Here is a 19,936-nt window from a genome sequence, read left to right on the forward strand (position 1 = left end):
TCCTCCTCTTGTCTTTTTTAATGCTGATCCTAGACCTGTTCTTGGAGCCGGTGGTGTGTCCAGAACAGTTTTAAGTCATTTTATTTATCCAGACTTAAGAAGAGTAGAAATGCACCTGAAATTCAAGTAAAGAAGAACTAGTATGAAAATGTGGCTGTGTAGTCCCCAAAGCTCCAAATTAGGTGCATCCATGTCAGATTAGCTCGTTTAAGTTTGAGCAAACTGTGAGCAAACTTTCAGAACACACGCACTAAAAAAATAGCTTTTTATTTTCTGTGGAGCATTGCTGAGGTGTAAAAGTTCAAATCTGGCGAGGCACAGAACATTAAAGAGTCTGAATCATGTTTTATTGGGGTTAAAATCAAGTGAGCCTGACAAGTAAAGAAACAGAGATCGGACGTAATCGGCATGAGGCTGATGACAACTTCCTGTGTAAAGGACATACATCATTAGACGGTGAGTGCGAGGATCCGTGTGGCTGTCTGGGTGCTTGCCTGTTTTTGTGACCACATGGACAGTTGGCGAACTTCAAAGAAGTACAACAATAATGACTACTCGGCCATCGGATCTCCAGCTATCAATGTCCACAGTGGAGAGTAACCACATCACCCTGAGCACTCCAGATCTCAGACACTAACCAGTGTCAGGTCTGGTTTATACCTGGATGGGAGAGTTTCAGGGAACAACAGGTGCTGTAAAGTAGAGGGTAGCTGTGTCTTTGGAGGTGGAGTGAGGTGATCTATTTACCAGATGGTTAGTTGTTTGATCCCGAGCTCTTTTAAATGGCATCCTAACTTTTTTGGAATTGGAGTTGTATTTGTCTCTGAATGGAAAAAGTTAGAAACAACTGAACTCAGAGGTGTTTTGAGGTGCATTGAACACTGTTTTTATCTGAAACTTTCCTGGCCAAGGAAGGGGGAGGTCTTGCATTCATGCGCAGCTTTCATTAAGTATCCAGTGAATGCAGATGCATGTTATAGCAGGTGTAAAGGTGGTGTTCCTGACAACCCAGCAAGCACGTTTCATATTTAACCATCGATGCCATGAAAAAGGTTTGAATGAAGGGAAAAAAAGAGGAGACTCTCACACTTTTGACCTCATTAAATTATTTACATATCCCCATATGCCACCCGGACCATTCGCAGGGCACATGAAGGACGGGCCTGGGCAAAGACGGGAGAGAGAAAACACTCCTCGGACCTGGCACTCGGCGAGAGAAAGTTCAATGACACGCAGGGAGGAAAAGCGCAAGTGACCAGCAGGGATTAGCCAATCAGAGCTTCAGAAGAGCAGCCAGCTGTTCATTCTGGCTGGAGTGAAAAGAGCTGTGGAGCAGGTGGTGCAGTCCGGTGCCAGCGGTGCTACAGAGGAGGGGAAAAAAGGAGGTGAAGAAGAAGAAGAGGACGATAAAAGAAACCCATCCTTGCCTAATGCAGAGCTGTTAATGCATTACTTTTGGACTTGGTGTCTTCTTTTTTTTTGGCTGCCTGGTGCTTCCTTTGCCTGCGATTATTATGCATAAATATTCCAGGGACATAAGAATATCTCAGCTATTTATGGGCCATTTTGGGAAATGGGTCCAAAATGCTTCACAAAGCATAAACGAAAAAGCAATTAAGTAAAAGACAGCAAAGGTAAAAGTGAGTCAGGAGTCATGCATAGTCTACAAATGTAAAATAAAAAGGTCATTACATAAAGCTGATAAAACTGAAACGAGTTTACATTTGATTAAAGAAATTACCAGATTTGAATAAATGGAAACTAATGAGTTAACTAAAAGTAAAAGGAATGCTAAAATATAATCATAAATGTTTCAAATTCTACCATCTGTCACAACTTGGGCGAATTACACACAGTAATTCGGCATGCCCGTGTGGCGTGCTGGCTAGACCCAAACGCGGCGAAGGCTAGCGGTGGGTTGGAACAGACACGCAGTTATTCTAGTAACGATCAGTGCACGAAGCGTGGCTTCGGAACTGGCGTTACAGACGGAGAGCGAGCGGAGCCGGGATGAGAAAAAGAATCGAAGGGAAAAACACTCACAGTTGCTGAATCAGGCGGAGACTGATGTCGGCAAAGTTTTGGAGCTCCTGACATGAAGAGAACGATGTCTGAGCGGCGAACAGGTGGGTGGCGTCTCTTTTAAACCCGGCCCCGTGATCAGCTGATCACCAGCTGACAGGCCTCCCCCCCCCGAAGACCGGCACCCGACGGTCCAGGACGGCGGCGACGGAAATCCGAGATGAGGGAAGGATCCAAGACGAAGTGGGACGGCACCCAGGAGCGCTCCTCAGGACCGTAGCCAGCCCAGTCCACCAGATACTGGACCCCTCAACCCCGGGGACGGAAGTCCAAGATCAGCCGGACAGTGTAGACAAGACCCCCATCGACGAACCTGGGCGGAGGCGGGGCCGGGGAGGGGGGTGCCAGCGGGGAAGTAACGCGCCATTTAAGCTGCGAGACGTGGAAAACCGGATGGACCTTCATGGTGGGTGGAAGCCGGAGACGATAAGTCACGGGGTTGAGCCGGGCAGCGATCTCGTACGGGCCAACAAACCTGGGAGTGAGCTTCTTGGACTCGGTGCGGAGCCGCAGGTGCCTTGTGGAGAGCCAGACGCGATCCCCCGGCTGGAATGGATGACCCGGGCGGTGGCGGCGACGATGCTGCTTGGTGTACAGAGCGTTGGCTCGGGAAATGGCAACCTGCGCCTTGATCCAGGCCAGACGACAGCGGCAGACCATCCGTTCAGCAGCAGGCACGTCGACCTCTGCCTCCTGATGGCTGAAGATAGGAGGATGAAAACCATGACAAACTTCAAAGGGCGAGAGACCGGTGGCAGAAGAGACGTGAAGGTTATGAGACAGCTCAGCCCACAACAGGTAACGAGGCCAAAGCGACGGTTGGGCGGAGACGAAGCACCTCAAGAAGTGCCCCAGCTGTTGATTGGTCCGTTCAACCTGCCCATTGGTCTGAGGGTGATAGCCGGACGAGAGGCTGGGAGACGCTCCAATCAGGCGGCAAAAGGCTTTCCAGAACCTGGCGGTGAACTGAGGCCCCCTGTCGGAGACTATGTCCTTGGGGAACCGTGAAGCCGGACGACATGGTTCAAGAGGAGCTTGGCCATCTGTTTGGCGGAAGGGAGACCGGCCAGGGCGACCAGGTGCACCGCCTTTGAAAACCGGTCTACAAAGGTGAGGATGGTGTCAAGACCGTCCACGGAAGGGAGGGCGGTAACAAAGTCAAGGCCGACATGGGACCAGGGACGTCCTGGCACAGGGAGAGGGCGAAGGTCGCCAGCGGGAGGCTGAGTGGAGGACTTGGCCCGAGCACAGGTGTCACAGGCGGAAACGAATTCACGGACGTCCCGAGTCATGGAGGGCCACAACGGAGGAGTTGGAGGGTCCTGTCAGGCCCCGGGTGACCAGAGAGTGGGGAGGAGTGAGCCCAGAGCAAGGCCTCCTGACGGCACCGGGATGGTACATAGAGCCTCCCAGCAGGGGTGTCAGGCGGAGGTGGTTCGGCGTTCAGGGCATCCCGGATAGAGTCCTCCAAGGGCCACCGAAGGGGGGCAGCGAAGCAATGAGAAGGTAGGATAGGTCCAGGGTCTGACGTGAGGCCATCCTGGGCGAACTGTCTGGAGAGAGCGTCCGCCTTAGCGTTTTTGGAACCAGGGCGGTAGGCGAGGTGGAAATTGTAAGGCTCAAAGAATAAGGCCCAACGGGCCTGCCTTGGGTTGAGCTGCTTGGCAGAACGAATATGGATCAGGTTCTGATGATCAGTCCAGATCAGAAAAGGGTCTTTCGCTCCCAGGAGCCAATTCCGCCACTCTTCTAAGGCCCACTTGATGGCCAGGAGTTCTCGGTCTCCGACACCATACCGTTGCTGCGTGGGAGAAAATTTCCTTGAGAAATTGCAGCATGGGTGAAGTTTTCCATCCGGGCCGTGTTGAGAAAGGACGGCGCCAGCGCCAACATCGGAGGCATCCACCTCCACCACAAAATCTCTGGCAGGATCAGGGTGGAGCAGGACGGGGGCCGTAGTGAACCGGTGGATAAAGTCTTGGAATGCCTGTTTTGCACCTGGGGAGAGGCAGAAGGGCTTAGGCAGGTTAGCTGGTTTGGTGAGGGATGTCAGTGGGGCGACAACGGTGCTGAAGTTACGGATAAAGCGCCGAAAGAAATTGGCAAAGCCCAGGAAGCTCTGTAGCTGCTTAAGGCTGGAGGGCTGAGGCCACTGGGTCACGGCTTGGACCTTTTGCGGGTCCATGGTCAGGCCATCGGAGGAGATGGTGAAACCTAGGAAGGTGGTGGACCGCTGATGGAAAGCACACTTCTCCAGTTTGCAGAACAGCTGGTACTCAAGCAGCCTGCTCAGCACGGCCCTCACATGGCGAATATGGTCCACTTCGGTGCGGGAGTAGATCAAGATGTCGTCTAGATAAGCAAACACCCACCGGCCTAGATTATCCCGCAAGACATCGTTGATCAGATGTTGGAAGACAGCAGGGCTGTTGCAGAGGCCGAAGGGCATCACCAGGTACTCCCAGTGCCCGTTAGGGGTGATGAAGGCCGTCTTCCATTCGTCCCCTTCCCTAATGCGCACCAATTTGTAGGCGCTGCGTAGGTCTAGTTTGGTGAAGATGCAGGCCTGGGAGAGGGAATCGAGCGCGGTGGATAGCAGAGGAAGAGGATGGCGGTTCTTGACAGTGACTTTATTCAAGCCCCGATAATCTATACAGGGGCGGAGCCCGCCATCTTTCTTCTTGACAAAGAAGAATCCAGCAGCAGCAGGAGAGGTAGAAGGGCGAATAAAGCCCTGTTGGAGAGCCTCAGCAACGTACTCCTCCATGGCCTTATTCTCTGCGGGTGACAGAGAGAACAGGCGACCACGAGGAGGGACCGCTCCCGGGAGGAGCTCGATGGCCATGTCGTAGGAGCGATGAGGAGGTAGAGTAGATGAGGCTCGCCTCTTACTGAAGACCTCAGATAGGTCGTGGTAAGCCGGAGGGATCTTATCCAGATCAATGGGCTCCGGGGGTGAGGCCTCTTCTGACTTTGAGGTCTTTTGGGTCCGAGAGAGAAGGCAGCGGCGTGGACACTGGGGACCCCAATCCAGGATCTGGCAGGAAGACCAGGAGATGTGGGGGTCATGTTGACGGAACCAGGGGTATCCAAGGATGAGAGGAGAGGAAGTGGCCGAGACTACTAGAAACCGGACCTCCTCCTGATGATCCCCAATAGACATGCGAACCGGCTGGGTCTGGAACTGGATCGGGTAGGGTTGGAGGGGTCGCCCATCTACTGAGGTCACCGGGAGAAATTGATCAACAGAAGTTAACGGAATGCGAAGTCGAGAGGCTAGTTTTTGGTCCATGAAGTTCTCAGCGGCTCCGGTGTCCAGGAGGGCTTTAGATGAGAACTGTTGGTGTTTCAGGTGAAATATTACTGGTAACAGAAAACGAGAGGGGTCAGAGGAGTGGGAAGGGCCAGGTGGGACTCCCCCGCAGTCTACCTGGCGTCGTCGTTTCCCGGACGTAGCGGGCACTGGGGACGACGGTGTCGAGCTGATCCACAGTAGGCGCAGAGACCCTCACGCCAGCGTCTCTCTCTCTCCTCTTTGGAGAGTCTACCCAGCTGCATGGGCTCCTCGCTGGATGTACTGCTTGGGTTAGCAGTGGCTCCTTCAGAGGGGGGAGGAGGCTGCGAAGACGTGGCCCTCTGAGGCTGGAAGGGTTTGAAGGCCCGAGGGGTGTGGCGAGGCCGCGACATCACTCGTTGGTCGATCTTCAGGGCGAGGTCCACGGCCTCATCCAGAGTTTTTGGGGTCTCACGGCCGGTCATCTCATCTCGGATGTAATCAGCCAGTCCCTCCAGAAAAATGGAGAAGCGCCTCCCCACTTTAGCTTAGCAGCCAGGGTATGGAATTGGGAGGCAAAGTGACAGACGGGTCGACTGCCCTGGCGTAAATGAAGCAGCTGTGACTCCACTTCCACTTCACTGCTCGGGGGAACAAACGTCTTTTTTAATTCCTCCACAAACAGGGCATAGTCATTGCAAGCTGCAGATTTATTGTTGTAGAGAGCCGCGGCCCATTCATGTCTAAAGTGGCGAGCAAACCATCAGGCCGGCCATCAACTCCGTTCCACTTATCTGATAGTCCGATCCGGGGCTCCGCGCTCACTGGCGCTGGCTGACGTTGCAGCGAGGTGACGGAAGTGGAAAGTTGGAGGACAGTTTCGGTGAGAGACTCCATTTTTGTGCTCATCCGATTCACCACACCGCAAAGATATAGTACTTCAGCTTTCAGCCGTTCGAATTCCGCTGGGTCTATATGTGGCTCAGACATCCTGTCACGATCGGGCGAATTACACACAGTAATTCGGCGTGCCCGTGTGGCGTGCTGGCTAGACCCAAACGCGGCGAAGGCTAGCGGTGGGTTGGAACAGACACACAGTTATTCTAGTAACGATCAGTGCACGAAGCGTGGCTTCGGAACTGGCATTACAGACGGAGAGCGAGCGGAGCCGGGATGAGAAAAAGAATCGAAGGGAAAAACACTCACAGTTGCTGAATCAGGCGGAGACTGATGTCGGCAAAGTTTTGGAGCTCCTGACATGAAGAGAACAATGTCTGAGCGGCGAACAGGTGGGTGGCGTCTCTTTTAAACCCGGCCCCGTGATCAGCTGATCACCAGCTGACACCATCTGAATATTGAATATATTGTCCAGTTTTGGTGAGCCCGTGGGAATTAAAGCCTCAGTTTCCTGTTCTTAGCTGACAAGTTTGGTATCCATGTCTAAGTCTTCTGCTGCCACTATAGCCCATCTGCTTCAAAGCTGGACAAGTTTGTGCATTCAGAGATGCTCTGTGAGAAAATCCCAGCAGATCAGCAGCTTCTGAAACACCCAGACAAACAACCAGGCCACATTTAAAGTCATTAAAATCACCTTTTTTCCCAATTCTGATGCTCGGTTTGAACTTCAGCAGGTCGTCTTGAGCATGTCTACATGCCTAATGCACCAATCACATGGCTGGTTAGATAATTACATCAACCAGCAGTTCAGCAAGTGAACCAAACAAAGTCACAGGTGAGTGTAGATACGCAGTTGAAATTCTTGGCTAACTGATTAAACCCAGCTAAAATAACAACATTATTGCTGGAAAGTATAATGTGAAACTTTTATAGGTATATGTTAAAATGTTTCACTAAAACTACAGTAAAAGTAATAAACCCAGAACTATCTGAATAGAAAAATAAAATGATTGTAAGTAATAAAATATTTAAACGTAGTAAAAACCATGTTTAAATTGTTGAAACTGTTATTAACCAGCAGTATAAATTAACAAAAAAAAACCCCCAAATGTTAGCTAAGCAGACCGGACAAATGGTTAACTAAAATCATTACTAAAATATATTAAAAAAAAAACACTTTAAACTTTAAATATTTAGCTAAAAGCATGCCTAAATAGTAGAAAAACCACTAATGGTTTAAACGTATTGTTAAATACATTAGCTGACAGTGTAGCTTAACATAATAATAGTAAATACTGAGTTGAGTATAATCAGCAAGAGTAAATGGTAAGCTGAACATGATCCAGATCCTTTTAAAAATTAATTTAAATGAGCAGATTTGAGTCGGGGGTTCCCGCTGACAGGGTTAAAAAAAGTTGTGAACTGCTGTTTTAATTTTATCTTTAAAGACTGATGCTCCTGTAGTGATTAACATCTCCAAGTCACTGTTCTTGATCTTGTTGTTGATCAAACATTAATTTAAAAAAATGTGTTCCTGCGGTGTAAGGGGCAAAGACATCTTCAAATACTCATTTTTAAAGTGTTGATGTCCCACGTTTCCCAGAATGCTTAGTGACTAGGTAGCTTCAGTCTTTACTATACAGTGTGGACCATCACAAGCGCTACACATAAATCCTTTAGACATATATGTGTCTGTTTAGGATGTGCTGGAGTTATTTTCTGCAGAACTGCATGCGAGCTGGAGGTGACCGTGTGAGCATGAGGGGAATAGAGTGCTATCGCTGCCTCGTCCAGTGAATACAGCAGCTGCAGAGCGTCCACAAAGACAACAATGCTCTCACCATCAGAGGGGGTTCGGTGCACTGCGGTGATGTTGGACAGCTCTGCAAGGACCCCCCGCGTGGAATTTTATTAATTTGCATTTATCGTTTTATCCTCTCACTCCCACCGAAACACCATGTTTGGCACAGCGGAGTCATGGTATGGCAGCGCTCCTGCCGAGATCTGGAATAGCTTCTCTGCTGCTGGTGCTCCTGTAAAATTCTTCTCCGATGGAGTTTATTGGAAACCAAGATTTTTTTTTTTATTTTGAGGCAGTTTTGGATATAAAACTGAGGAAATTTCAGTGAAAAGTGAAAAAAGGTCTGCCACCACAAAAACTAGTGAGTTGCTTTAGGGTCACTGATACATCTCATATTGAACATGTGGCAAAAACTATAGGAGTACAAGGAAAACCCATTTGAGCCAGATCTGGGCTTATTTTGGCACTTGCGGCTGAAGTACGGGCCTAATACTCGTGAGCTGGCATTGATTTGGATTCTGGCAAGTGTTGTGTGGGCCAGATGTTGCCCCAATGTTGCAATACATGCGACATCTGGGCAATATAAGGTGCACCTGTGGATGGTTTGTGGCAGCCAGACTTAAGGTCAGATGTGGCCCATGGAACATTGGTAATGTGGGTCACATTTGGGAAGAACTTTAATTACCGTCTAGGAAATGGAGCAAGTAGAAGCTGTACGAGTTAAGGTACAGTTAGAATAAGGGTTAAAATAAAGCTAGTAGTAATGCAACTGCTTTTGTAGAGAAAGTGTTTTAAGTTGCTATTATTACAGTCCTATTAGTCAGATATTCAGTACACTAAATACCATAAAAGGTTTGGGCATTGTGGTGGCAGTTACATTGTCTAGAGCTCCTAAGCAGTGACAGTGACAAATGTTTATGTGTGTTACTTTTTTTTTTTTTTGCCTGTCCCGTTTGGCTCTTTTGCCATCAGAATTATTGTCTAAAGGCGAAGAAAGATGCCCAACGGATTTACTTTACCAAATGGACCATCCCAGCCTTGCCGTATTGGTCTATTTGATTCACCTTTTATTGTTTATTTTATTTTATTTTCACTTGCTAAATACAGGACAGATTTGGCTGGGGAAAAGAAAGGGGAGAAAGAAAGAGGGAAAGAAAAACAGCGGGGAAGAGGGATGGGGATAAAGGGAAAAAAACCAACAAAATAAGCAGACAAAAATACATCTATCGATCATCTGGATCACCTGTTGAGAAAGAAAAAAGAGAAAACAAGCAGAAGAAAAAAAAAGAGCAACATAAAAAACAACATCACGATGATCTATGGGAATATAACAGTAAATACTAAATATTAAACATTATTGTGCAGCACATAAGATCAACAGCGCACAGTGTGCTTTGAGGTAGGAGCCAAAAAGGGTGTAGTTTGTGTGTGTGAGCACACGTGTGTACACCTGTGAGCATGAGCGCGCTTGTATTTAAAAGGTTCCTTCATGTAATGATCGGTAGAGGGTGTGGGGAGCCACAGCCCCGTCCATGAAGCAGGTATGGAGGAGATCACTTGCGTGGTTTGAACTCGGTGGTCTTTTCCACAATAATTTGCTTCTTTTTTTTTTTTTTTGCCTGTCCCATTTGGTTCTTTAGCCATCAGAATTGTTGTCTGAAGACCAACAAGGATACCCAATGGATTTACTTTGCCAAATGGATCTTCGTGGCATTGCCGTATTGGTCCATTTGGTCGATCTTTGTTTTTATTATTTATTATATTTTATTTTCAGATGTTACAGATGGGACAGACATGAGTGAGGGATAGGAAAGGGAGAAAGAAAGAGGAAGGAAAGGAAAAACAGAAGGGGAGAGGGACAGTGAGAAAGGGGGGGAGAAAAAAAATAAGAATCTCCTGGATCACCTGTTGAGAGAAGAATAGAAAACAAGCAAAAAAACAAAAAAAAAAACAAAGCAACATACTAAACACAACACCATCGCATTAATCTAGCTAAGTGTAAACAGCAGTAAATACTAAATATTCAATGTTGTTGTGCTGTACGCAGGACAGATGTGCTTCGAAGTAGTAGCCAAGAAAGGTGTAATTTAAGTCTACGAGCAGTGAACACCCGTGTGCATACCTGTGTGGATCAGCGTGCTTGTATTCCAAAGGTTTCTCCATGTAACGATCTGCTAGGGAGTGTGGGGGGGGGCACAGCCCCGTCCTCCAGGGTATGAAGCAGGTATGGAGGAGATCAAAACTCCAGACATCCAGAGGCCCCCAGAACACAAGAGACCATAGAAGACCAACAGAGGGGCAGCCGCGCCACTGTCCCAGCAAGAGCTGAGGAGAGTCCCAGATGAGGGCTCACTCAGCTGCCGCGGAGCAGAAGCCAGGGGGAGTTGCAGTGACGCGCCCGTGAGCTCCGCCGGCAGCCAGCTGTGCCTGAGTGACCGAGCCCCAGGCCGAGAGGCCGGGGGCACCCCACCTCCGAAGTGGCCCGAGCGAGCCCCAGGTTCCAGGCCCCGATAAGCGGCCGCCAAGGAGTGAGCCGGTGTGTACCTGGACGCCCACCCCCAGACACAAAGAACCACCAACGCACCGACACCTGAGGGAGTCCGCCACCGGCAGGGGAAGTGGTGGAGGGGTGGAGATAGGCCTCCAAACCTTGGAGGGCCTGAGGTGTCCCCAGAGAGGTGGTGTCTGATACCCAACCTGACATATAGACACAGACATACAGACACAAACATCCATTCCCCCCCTCATGCTCTCATATGCACTTACTCCACACTCAACCAACGTGGAGACAGACATAAAGAGACGCTGTACACACGATCACACTCCCCAAGCGTACTCTACAAACCGGGTCTAGGTACCCTTGCCCCTGGAGGGGGGAACTGCACCCAGACCCAGGTGGTGTTACCCTTTTCCCTGCGGTGGGGAGAGGCAGACCGCCCCGACTCCGTAGCAGCAGGGAGGCCCCAGACTCCAGACCGCAGTCGGACGGCCAACTCCTCCTAGCCCCCCCGCTCCAGCAGGCCGCAGAGAATGGGGGTGGGAGAAGACTCCAAACCTCCCTCCACCCGCTCATTGTAGTGTTGATGCATATGTGTTCTAAGGTGCAATTAAAACCCAGGAGGGCATGGAGCTACCTGCCAAGGAGCAGCAGGTAAGCGCATAGTCCCTCCTGATAGCCCTCAATGTCTAAGTGTATTTAAAATTGAGAGGTGCTTCTTTTGGTACCAGTAGGTGGGTGAAACACAGTACGTTTAGTTGTAAATAGTTTACTGTTGGTTGGTGGAATGCAGCTCATTTTGCAGTTGACACAGTAATGTTTGAACGTACATGCATGACCTATTATATTTCAGTTGAATAGTTGGTTATTTAACATATTTCATAATTAAACTCTGGCTCTTTTTCCTCTCTGAGGCTGCTTCTGGTTCCTGTTAAAAGGCAGTTTTTCCTACAGACTGTCACCAAGTGTTTGCTCAAAGGGGTTTTGGCTGATTGTTGGGCTTTTCTCTCTGTTATTGCAGGTCCTTTAACCTACAATAATAAAGCACCTTGCTTGTGATTTGGTGCTATGTAATAGTGCTGTGCAATACTGCAAATTTTAGCGTCAGTCCGATACCAAGTAAATACAGGACCAGTATCCTGGATGCCAATACTGATACCTGTAAAGGCAGCTTATATAGGGGACATACTGAACATACGTAGTATGGATCCTATAGTGCTACTAGTGATTCAGTACCGATACTAGCATTAATGTCGATAATATCGATAGTTGGATAGATCTGCCCACCCCAGCTATATAAATAACACTGAACTGAAAGAGAATTGTATTATATCCACCAGCACCTTGCAGTACCAATGGCCAATATTGAACCTGGGCCTCATCTGATCAGGTATTGAACTCTTTCTGACCCAGCCCTCTCTATTTATCTTGGGGCTGATATCTCATTGCTAGGTTACAAAATACCACTTTCAAAATGTGTATTTTTTATTTGTTGCTCTCTTGTATTGCATCTTATTGTTTACATGAAGGCTGGGAGTGAGTGATAGGCTGTAATCTACCAATCACATTTCTTTTTATTAAAAGAAAAGCAGCTGTTAGGGAATGGCACGAATTTGTAGGTTATGTCAGGAACAATGAGTCGAAGTGCAGCTCTGATTTGATTATTTTGTGCTTTTGGAATTCCTGAACTTTCATGAGCTCAGTGTATTTCCTCTGCTCAGATATTCCGGAATATCCGGGCCCTCCAATTGAACACACACACATACACGCACGGCCAGCAGTTATTGCAGGCTCGTCACATGAGAACAGCGATTTCCTCCAACACTCAAAGGAAACGATCTCTGTCGGCGTGTCCGTCGTCCATCCACCCTCCGCCTGCCCTCCCTCTGAGGGATAAGTGATTATGTGTTTTGCCAATGCGTTTGTGGAAATCTTTTGATATGCACAAACACAGATTCTAATGCGCCTGCAATAGCAGGCTTTTTGGCTGACGGCTGATTAGGATGCCGGCTCATGGCTGAATCTGTGGGGCCCCAGCTGGGCGCGGGGAACATCGCTCATTACACATTTTCTAGAAGGGGGAAGGCTAATTCACACGGCTGCGCAGCATGCCGGTGTAGGTGTAATCATATCATTCTAAATCACCGGTCAGTTACGCACCGGCAAAGCCTCGGCTCGTGCCAGAGGGCCGGCTGGAGCCTGATTAAAGCTCGGCCAAAGACAAAGTGACACGTCCTTAACCTCATCAGAGGAGACGTTAAGCAAACCATCACTTACCCGTCAAGGTGCGAGGCTCACCCGCCGAGACCCTCAGCCCTGAATGAATTTTCATCCTCTTCCTTTCCTTTTTTTTGTAAATTAGAGCTTTCTTCACAGGGTGCTCCATGCATTTTTTATGAAGGCATCATGGCCGATGGTGGATGGCTGCCTGCTTGGGCGTTCCCATCACTAATACGCCACTGTCCTCTTGATTTAATTAGACGTTGGCCCCCACTATTTTTGACAAGGAAATATCTGCTCTAATTAAGCAGTATACTTCACCAGAGAAAGCCCAGACAGTGCAATTCAACGCTGGGTTAATGTGGTCATAAAAAATCCATGATATCTTACCCTTTGCCCTCCTTTTTTAGGGGGCATTTCCACCCCAAATTCTCAAGCTTCAAACGCCCTTTTTCTTTGTGTATTTTTTTATTTTTCTTTTGCCTTGCGAACAGTCCAATTACTTTTTTTTAGCTTGGTTTATGATTATTCATGCTAGAGAGACTCCCAGCCATTAATGGACTTAGCACTGTTTTGCACTCTCTCGCTGGAAATAGATAATTACTCCATTGAGGAGACAAACCTTTTGCAGTCCAACCTTCCTGGTGAAAAGGAATGAATGTGGCGTTACATGTATGTAATTTCTTAAAGGAAGCATTCTCTCTGTAGCCTGCAGGGATTAGGCCTAATGACAGAAGTTAATTATATTAAGAGTAATTTTCAAAAACAGTTCATGAACTGCAAATTATACTTAAAATTGCTCCTTAATGCTCTTAACTGTAATTAAATTGCCTAATATCTTAAGAAAATGAACATGTGGGACAGGAGTAATGGGTGAAGACAACTTTTCGGAGTTCAGCGGTTAATGGTCTGTGGGTAAAATCAGTAATGTGATATTCAGATTGCGGTATTGTGGGAACGCGGGGGCAGTTGTGGCGCTTTTGTGTGGTCAGTATTTTGGTCAGTTGCACACATGAAAGGGGAACAATTTACTATGGAAGTGTTTCAACAGCTTTTGAGAGCACCAGGCAGAGAGAAGCGTTCACAGTGGAGGGGTCCGTCTCCATCTTTGCTTGTGCAAACGAGGGGAAAAGTCCGCACTGCTCTGGTTTTTGAAAAAAGATAATAAGTAAAGAAACTCTACAGCGAAGAAATGTGTTTATGATAGCTGTGTGCTTTTTATTCTTTCCTTAATAATTTAATGGCACTTTACAGGTTTCTTTATGCCTAAATGACTTAGTAATCAAGAGCATCACGGTTATGTGATATCATGATGTCTCTGACAACTATAATCTCATGTAGCTACTTATAACAGTACTACTACAATAATATGAATAATAATAATAACATTCTTGGACAATCATGACCAGAATACTCAGACAGTAAACTAAAACAGAAAATCGCAAAAACATACGTATGGGGTTCAAAACAGAACATGAATCATAAACACCAGTAAAAGACTAAAAAGATAATAAAAAAAATAGGCGATAAAGGATGAATCTACATGCATACAATACAAGCAAGTGTGAGTGATTTGAAGGCGGGGACTCAATCTGAGAGGCTTGATGGCAAAAGTGTGGCCACCAAACAGCCACGACTACCAGACCTGAAAATCAACATGTTAGCTAACACCTTCTGTGAACAGTGAACAGATTTACACTAAAGGCCTTTAAATTCATGCAAACATTTTGTGCATTAAAAAAACGTTTCAGACTCACCTATTCTTAACCCAGCCGTTCACACCGACCACGTATTTACGCAGGATGAGTTAGATGATTAGAATTTAGGGGTGCGGTTAGCTGTAGCCATTAGCTATCTGCTAGGCCTCACATCCACTGGAGGAGCATTTTAATGGTATTATCTGAGAGACAAAATGACTTGCTCTGCAGGGAATCATGATATCAAGATGGTGACAGCTATAAAGCCAAAGCGGAGCACTCAGTCTGTGGTAGAAATGTATATATTTTATGTCGTGAAATCACGTTAACCTTAGGCTTTAGGTCAAACTCTACAGGTCTATACATTTCTTTCTGTAGTTGGGCAGTAACTATGGAAAAGGATCCTTGGAAGTGTAGATTCTGATCCACCGAACCTTTCCCTGTGACAGCGTTTATCCATCATGACATGCTTGTAGTACATTCACAATTGCACGAGGAGATGAGTTGGCCGCACCATGCTGCAGTGAGTCTCACCGTCTGTGTTGCAGAGACACTTTTCCCAACGCCTCCGCTCGCTCGGCTACAACTCCTGTCCTCCGTGGAATTAGTTTTCTTTCTCTCCCGTCTTCAAGCTGGTGAAACACGTAAAGTGAAAAGTACTTGAGCTGTTGTATGTTTTAATCCCCCAAACGGTTGACGACGTGCATTTTTTAAGCATTTCTGAGCTCCTTCCAGGAGGAGGGAGGGTAAAAAAAAACCCAAAAAACGGGGAATTATGTGCATTTGTCTGCCTGTAATTAGGTGTATTTCTTCCCCAAGTTTTTATTTAATGATTGGCTTTTACAGTAAGGGCCAGTACATTTTTTGAAGTGTAATGATTCTCCACTCAGGCGACTTAAAAGGTGGAAAAAAGGAAAAAAGAGAAACCGCCGTCATTCTGCAGCTTTGAACAACCCTTAATCTGTACAAAATTTAGGTTTGCCTTGCCTTTTCCAGATCAAAGACTCACGAGAAAGTATTATTCAATCATAACTGGTATGTTAAACCAGCAAAATGCCATTGTTAAAGTACTTACAGGAGGTTTTTCACCTCAGAAAGAGAGGTTTGGAGGCTTTCCGAGTCATGCCATTTGTGCAACTGTGTATATTAAATCTACTTGGAATTTCATGTTGCTGGGACTGTCTGTTCTGCGTGGCTGAAGTGCATGTGTGTGTGTGTATTTGTGTGTGCATGGGGATCTTTTTCTCTCACACACACTTGCATGCAAAACTCTGCATACACAAAAACGCACACTCGGCGCGGTATCTTCCATCTCCGCCGTGAAGCCAGACCCCCCTCAGCTTTTCTCACTTGTAATCATGTCCAAATTTGCACAGGAAGGCAGGGGGAAGGGGAGAGCCATGTGAACTTGTGTGGGTGTTTTCTGGGGTTTTTTTTGGTTTTTTTGTTTTTTCTTACAAAACCCGCTTCTGATTACCGCCGATCTCAGACGCCCGAGATCCAAATCACCTTCTGAAGCCTTTCAAACTTTCAAACACGGAGCTCGAAAAACATTTTCCTCTCTGTCCTTTTTTCCAACTGAAAGTGAAGATTTGTTCGGGGAAAGAGGAAGGCTGTCTCTGCCAGATAACAAGTACATAAACTATAAATGTAAAGAATGCAGGGAGAAGTCCTCGCTGGTAGAAAGCCTTGAAGGTAATTGATAAAAACAAGTTGAACGGCTTGAAGGAAGAAGAGGTTGCAGAGAATATCCAGAAATATTTGAATGAATTCCTCCGGCAGCTGTTTATGCTGTTTTATCTGAATATATTTTGCTAATTTTCACCAGCGTATGAGGGTGTACCAGTCAAGTCTTTAACAGGTGAGCCCAAATTTAAGCACGTAATGGATTAATCGTGATCAATTTGTCCTTACAAAACAGAAAAAAAAACAAGCAATGACAAGAAACCTACATTAAAGTTTACAAATAAATTACAAGTAAATTCAAAATAATTTAAGCTTTTCCGGGGTATTTCTTCTTTGCTGATTGGCAGATCTGCCAGACTTGAACAATTTCTAGCATCTATTTTTGATTGAAACTCACTTAACTTTTTAAACATCCATGTCACCTCATGTTTGGACTTAGTTGCGTGTTACTTCAAAAAATAATGTAGTTACAAACAGAATTTTAAAATGAACCAACACAGTATTAACCCTTTAAAGCTGGTCGGAGCGGGCACGCTCTGTTTTACGTAACTATTTTTAAATCCCGGTAGCTCTGCAACCACGTAAGCTAGCGCAATAATTTTTTTTGCATATGAAATCGGAGGAGTTGTACTTACATCTTATGCCATCAGCTTGTCCTAGGTCACAGTTTCCTTCAACATAAAGCTTTGCAAAAACTGCATAAAAAGCACTTGCAGGAACAAAAACATAATATTCCAGAAACACGCTTTGCCGATCCGATCAGCTGTTCATAAGACTTCCTACGTTGGAATAGACGTCAGCGCGAACTTTTGCATGTCTGCCATTACCTGCCCGAAACCGGAAGTGACGTCATTTTCGCGGAAATGTAGTCTTTTTTACCATCAGGGCCTCAGGGCCTATACTGGTCTTTTTAAAAGTTATGTTTGACTTTATGACTTTCTGTGTTGTTTCTGGGATGCTTAGGACTAATATTGCACTGCTGGAAATAGTTTATTTTGATGCATTTGCTGCTTTTTTGCAAATTTACAGTATAATATTTATTTTCGTTTTTCCTGCAGTGTATAAAAATTGGTGTATTTCAAAAATAAAACTATGAAGACACTCAAAATAAATTTCCTGTGGTAGGAAACTATTTTGTGCAACTTTTTTGTATTTACAGTTTTGAGGGATAAGCCTCTTAAATTTCTCTAACTAGAAATATATGTTAAAAAAGCAAAAACGATTTTCAATTTTTTTGTAGTTTATTGCACTTTTTTGCAATTTATGTAATTACTATGCACTTAATGAATACATATTATTAAAATCTGGGCTATAATTGTTGTATTGATGTATAGCAACTTGAAATGCTCCCAAAAATGGCTCCACACCATGTAAAAATATAATATAAGCTCTGGCGGACTTGGTTCTATGGTAGGTCTTAAAGGGTTAAAGATTGTATCAATTGTGACTTAGTAGTGGCCAACCCTAATTTATTTACATTTTGCTGAGAAAATGGGAAATAGGTGCAGCGAATTATTGACACATTAACAAACATACCTGAATGTGCAGTATATAAGGATAGTATACGGTATATAAGAAAAACAGTTACATTTCTAACAAGCCAATCAGATGCTTTCCAGATGGTATTCCATAGTCAATCCAAATCTGATGATACTTTTCTGAATCTTCAACACCGCTCGATGAAACACCGCTCCAAACCATGACAGTGCCTCCACCATGTTTTACAGCTGGCTATAGACACTCAGGTGGATTCATTACTCCATCTGACCTGTAGCCACTGGTTTTCAGTCCAGTTCATGTGTAATTTGTCATGAGCCTTTTCCCCCCTGTTTCTGTATAGTGTACAATACAAAACAGAACATCATTCTAGAGATGGTGTTCGGGTTCAGGTTACTTGATTTGGACTGGGAGATCATTTCGGTTTGTAGTAGGTGAGTCATCAACAGTCATCAACATAAATACAACAAAGTTGTACGTAAAAAATAGCCAATGGTCCGTACCACATCACACATTCATCATCATTTCACTAAAACAGTGGTTTTTCTGTGGTATCCTGTGTCGGCGTGTCAGCAACTTCTGACACTATGTGTGCAGTGGGTTGCTGTTAATAACCATTACCACATTATTAAAACCAGATGTTTTTTGTGTAGTCTTCAGATAGAGCTGATAGCCAAGCTACCATCAGCGCTGATCTCTTGGTTCAGGCCCTGGTTGGTTGGATGTTGACATGTGGTTACCCTGCTCCCTCTCCCCTCGCATTTTCTCTCCTTTTTAATTTTCACAGTTCAATAAAAACAAAATGCCCAAATAACAATAGAGACGTTATATCTCTGATCTCAAGAGAGAGTGAGTCACCACTCACTGCAATATTTTAATTGTAATTGTAATATTAAAATTATTGCTGCAGACAATAAGATAGCTGCTGGATATTGTTTGGGACACGTCTCCACCAAATTATACACCATTGAAAACAAGAGTTTGCTGGAAGAAATGTTAGGTAGACTTCACTTAGTTTGTTCAGAGTGGATCTATCCTGTTTTTCTTTGTCTTAGGTGTACTATTATATGTACAGTTGTAGATGGTCAGAGGCCCAGGTTTGGGTACCTGACTAGGATTCCTCCTAGGTGACGGTTTCAGGGAAGTGCTATTGGGGGGAGACCAGGATATAGTGGAGAGATTATGTCTCTTGGCTGGCTTGGGAGGGCCTTTGGAGGGTCATTGAACAGCCAGAGAGGGAGGTCTTGGCCGTGTTTGCTTATACTGCTACCTCCACAACCTGGGACTGGATAGGTGGCGTAATTTCATATCATAATAAGTGTATCTACATCTAATACCAGTCAAAAGTTTGACTTCAGGCTACTCTAAACACTCAGTTTCACAGGTTTTTCTGCTCTTGGATCCACCATGTTTGACTGTTGGTATGATGATCTTTTTATGAAACGCTATGTTAGTTTTATGTCAGATGTAATGGGACTCGAACCTTCCAGAAAGTTCAATTTTTGTCTCGTCAGTCCACAGAATATTTTCCCAAGAGTCTTCGGGATTATTAAGATGTTTTTGGTAACTGTGAGACGAGCCTTTGTGACGTCTTTGGTCAGGAGTGGTTTTCTCTTTGGACTCATGTCATTTTTGCCCAGTCTCTGTCTTCCTGTTGAATCATGAACTCTGACCTTAACTGAAAGATGTGAAGCCTGTGGTTCTTTAATGTTTTTCTGTGTTCTTTTGTGACCTCCTTGATGAGTCACCAGTGCACTCTTGGAGTAATTTTGGCCTCCTGGGAACCTTTTACTACTGTTTCAAGTTTTCACTGGAGTCCCAAAGACTCAGAAATGGCTTTGTAACCCTCCAAAGTGGTAGATGTCAGTGACCTTTTTTCTCAGCTGTTTATTTAAATTGTGGCATGAGGTGTTGGTGTTTGAGATCTTTTAGCCTGCTTGACTTTGTCAGACAGGTTCTATTCAAGTGATTTATTGATTCAATAGGTCTGAGTGTGACGAATAAAACCGAACTCAGCTTTCCAAAAAATGCAATTAGTCACAGGTAATTCATGATTTAACAAGAGGGGCAGTTACTTCTTCTACACAAGGGCCAAGTAGGTTTGGATTTTTCCCTTAATAAATCAAACATTCATTTAAAAACTATATTTTTTATATCTTTGTCTCATATAAAGATTTGTGTGATGATCTGAAACATGTAAGTGTGACAAAAATACAAAAACAAATAAGAAATCAGAAAGAGGGAAACACTTTTTCACATCACCGTACAACTTTATGTGCAAAAAA

General features: G+C 45.4%; 1 long non-coding RNA gene across 3 annotated transcripts in view; it reads left to right on the top strand.

The window, feature by feature from the left end:
- The first annotated feature begins 6,503 nt into the window (after positions 1 to 6,503).
- The window catches only part of LOC308393948, a 141,699-nt gene continuing 128,266 nt past the window's right edge, over positions 6,504 to 19,936 (top strand). For all 3 annotated transcript variants that reach the window (XR_013971060.1, XR_013971061.1, XR_013971062.1), the window contains exon 1: positions 6,504 to 6,645. This is a non-coding gene — a long non-coding RNA (uncharacterized lncRNA). The remainder of the gene's footprint in view (positions 6,646 to 19,936) is intronic.

The sequence above is a fragment of the Rhamphochromis sp. 'chilingali' genome, assembly GCF_963969265.1.
Source record: "Rhamphochromis sp. 'chilingali' genome assembly, chromosome: 3".
In the NCBI taxonomy this organism is placed as follows: Eukaryota; Metazoa; Chordata; class Actinopteri; order Cichliformes; family Cichlidae; genus Rhamphochromis; species Rhamphochromis sp. 'chilingali'.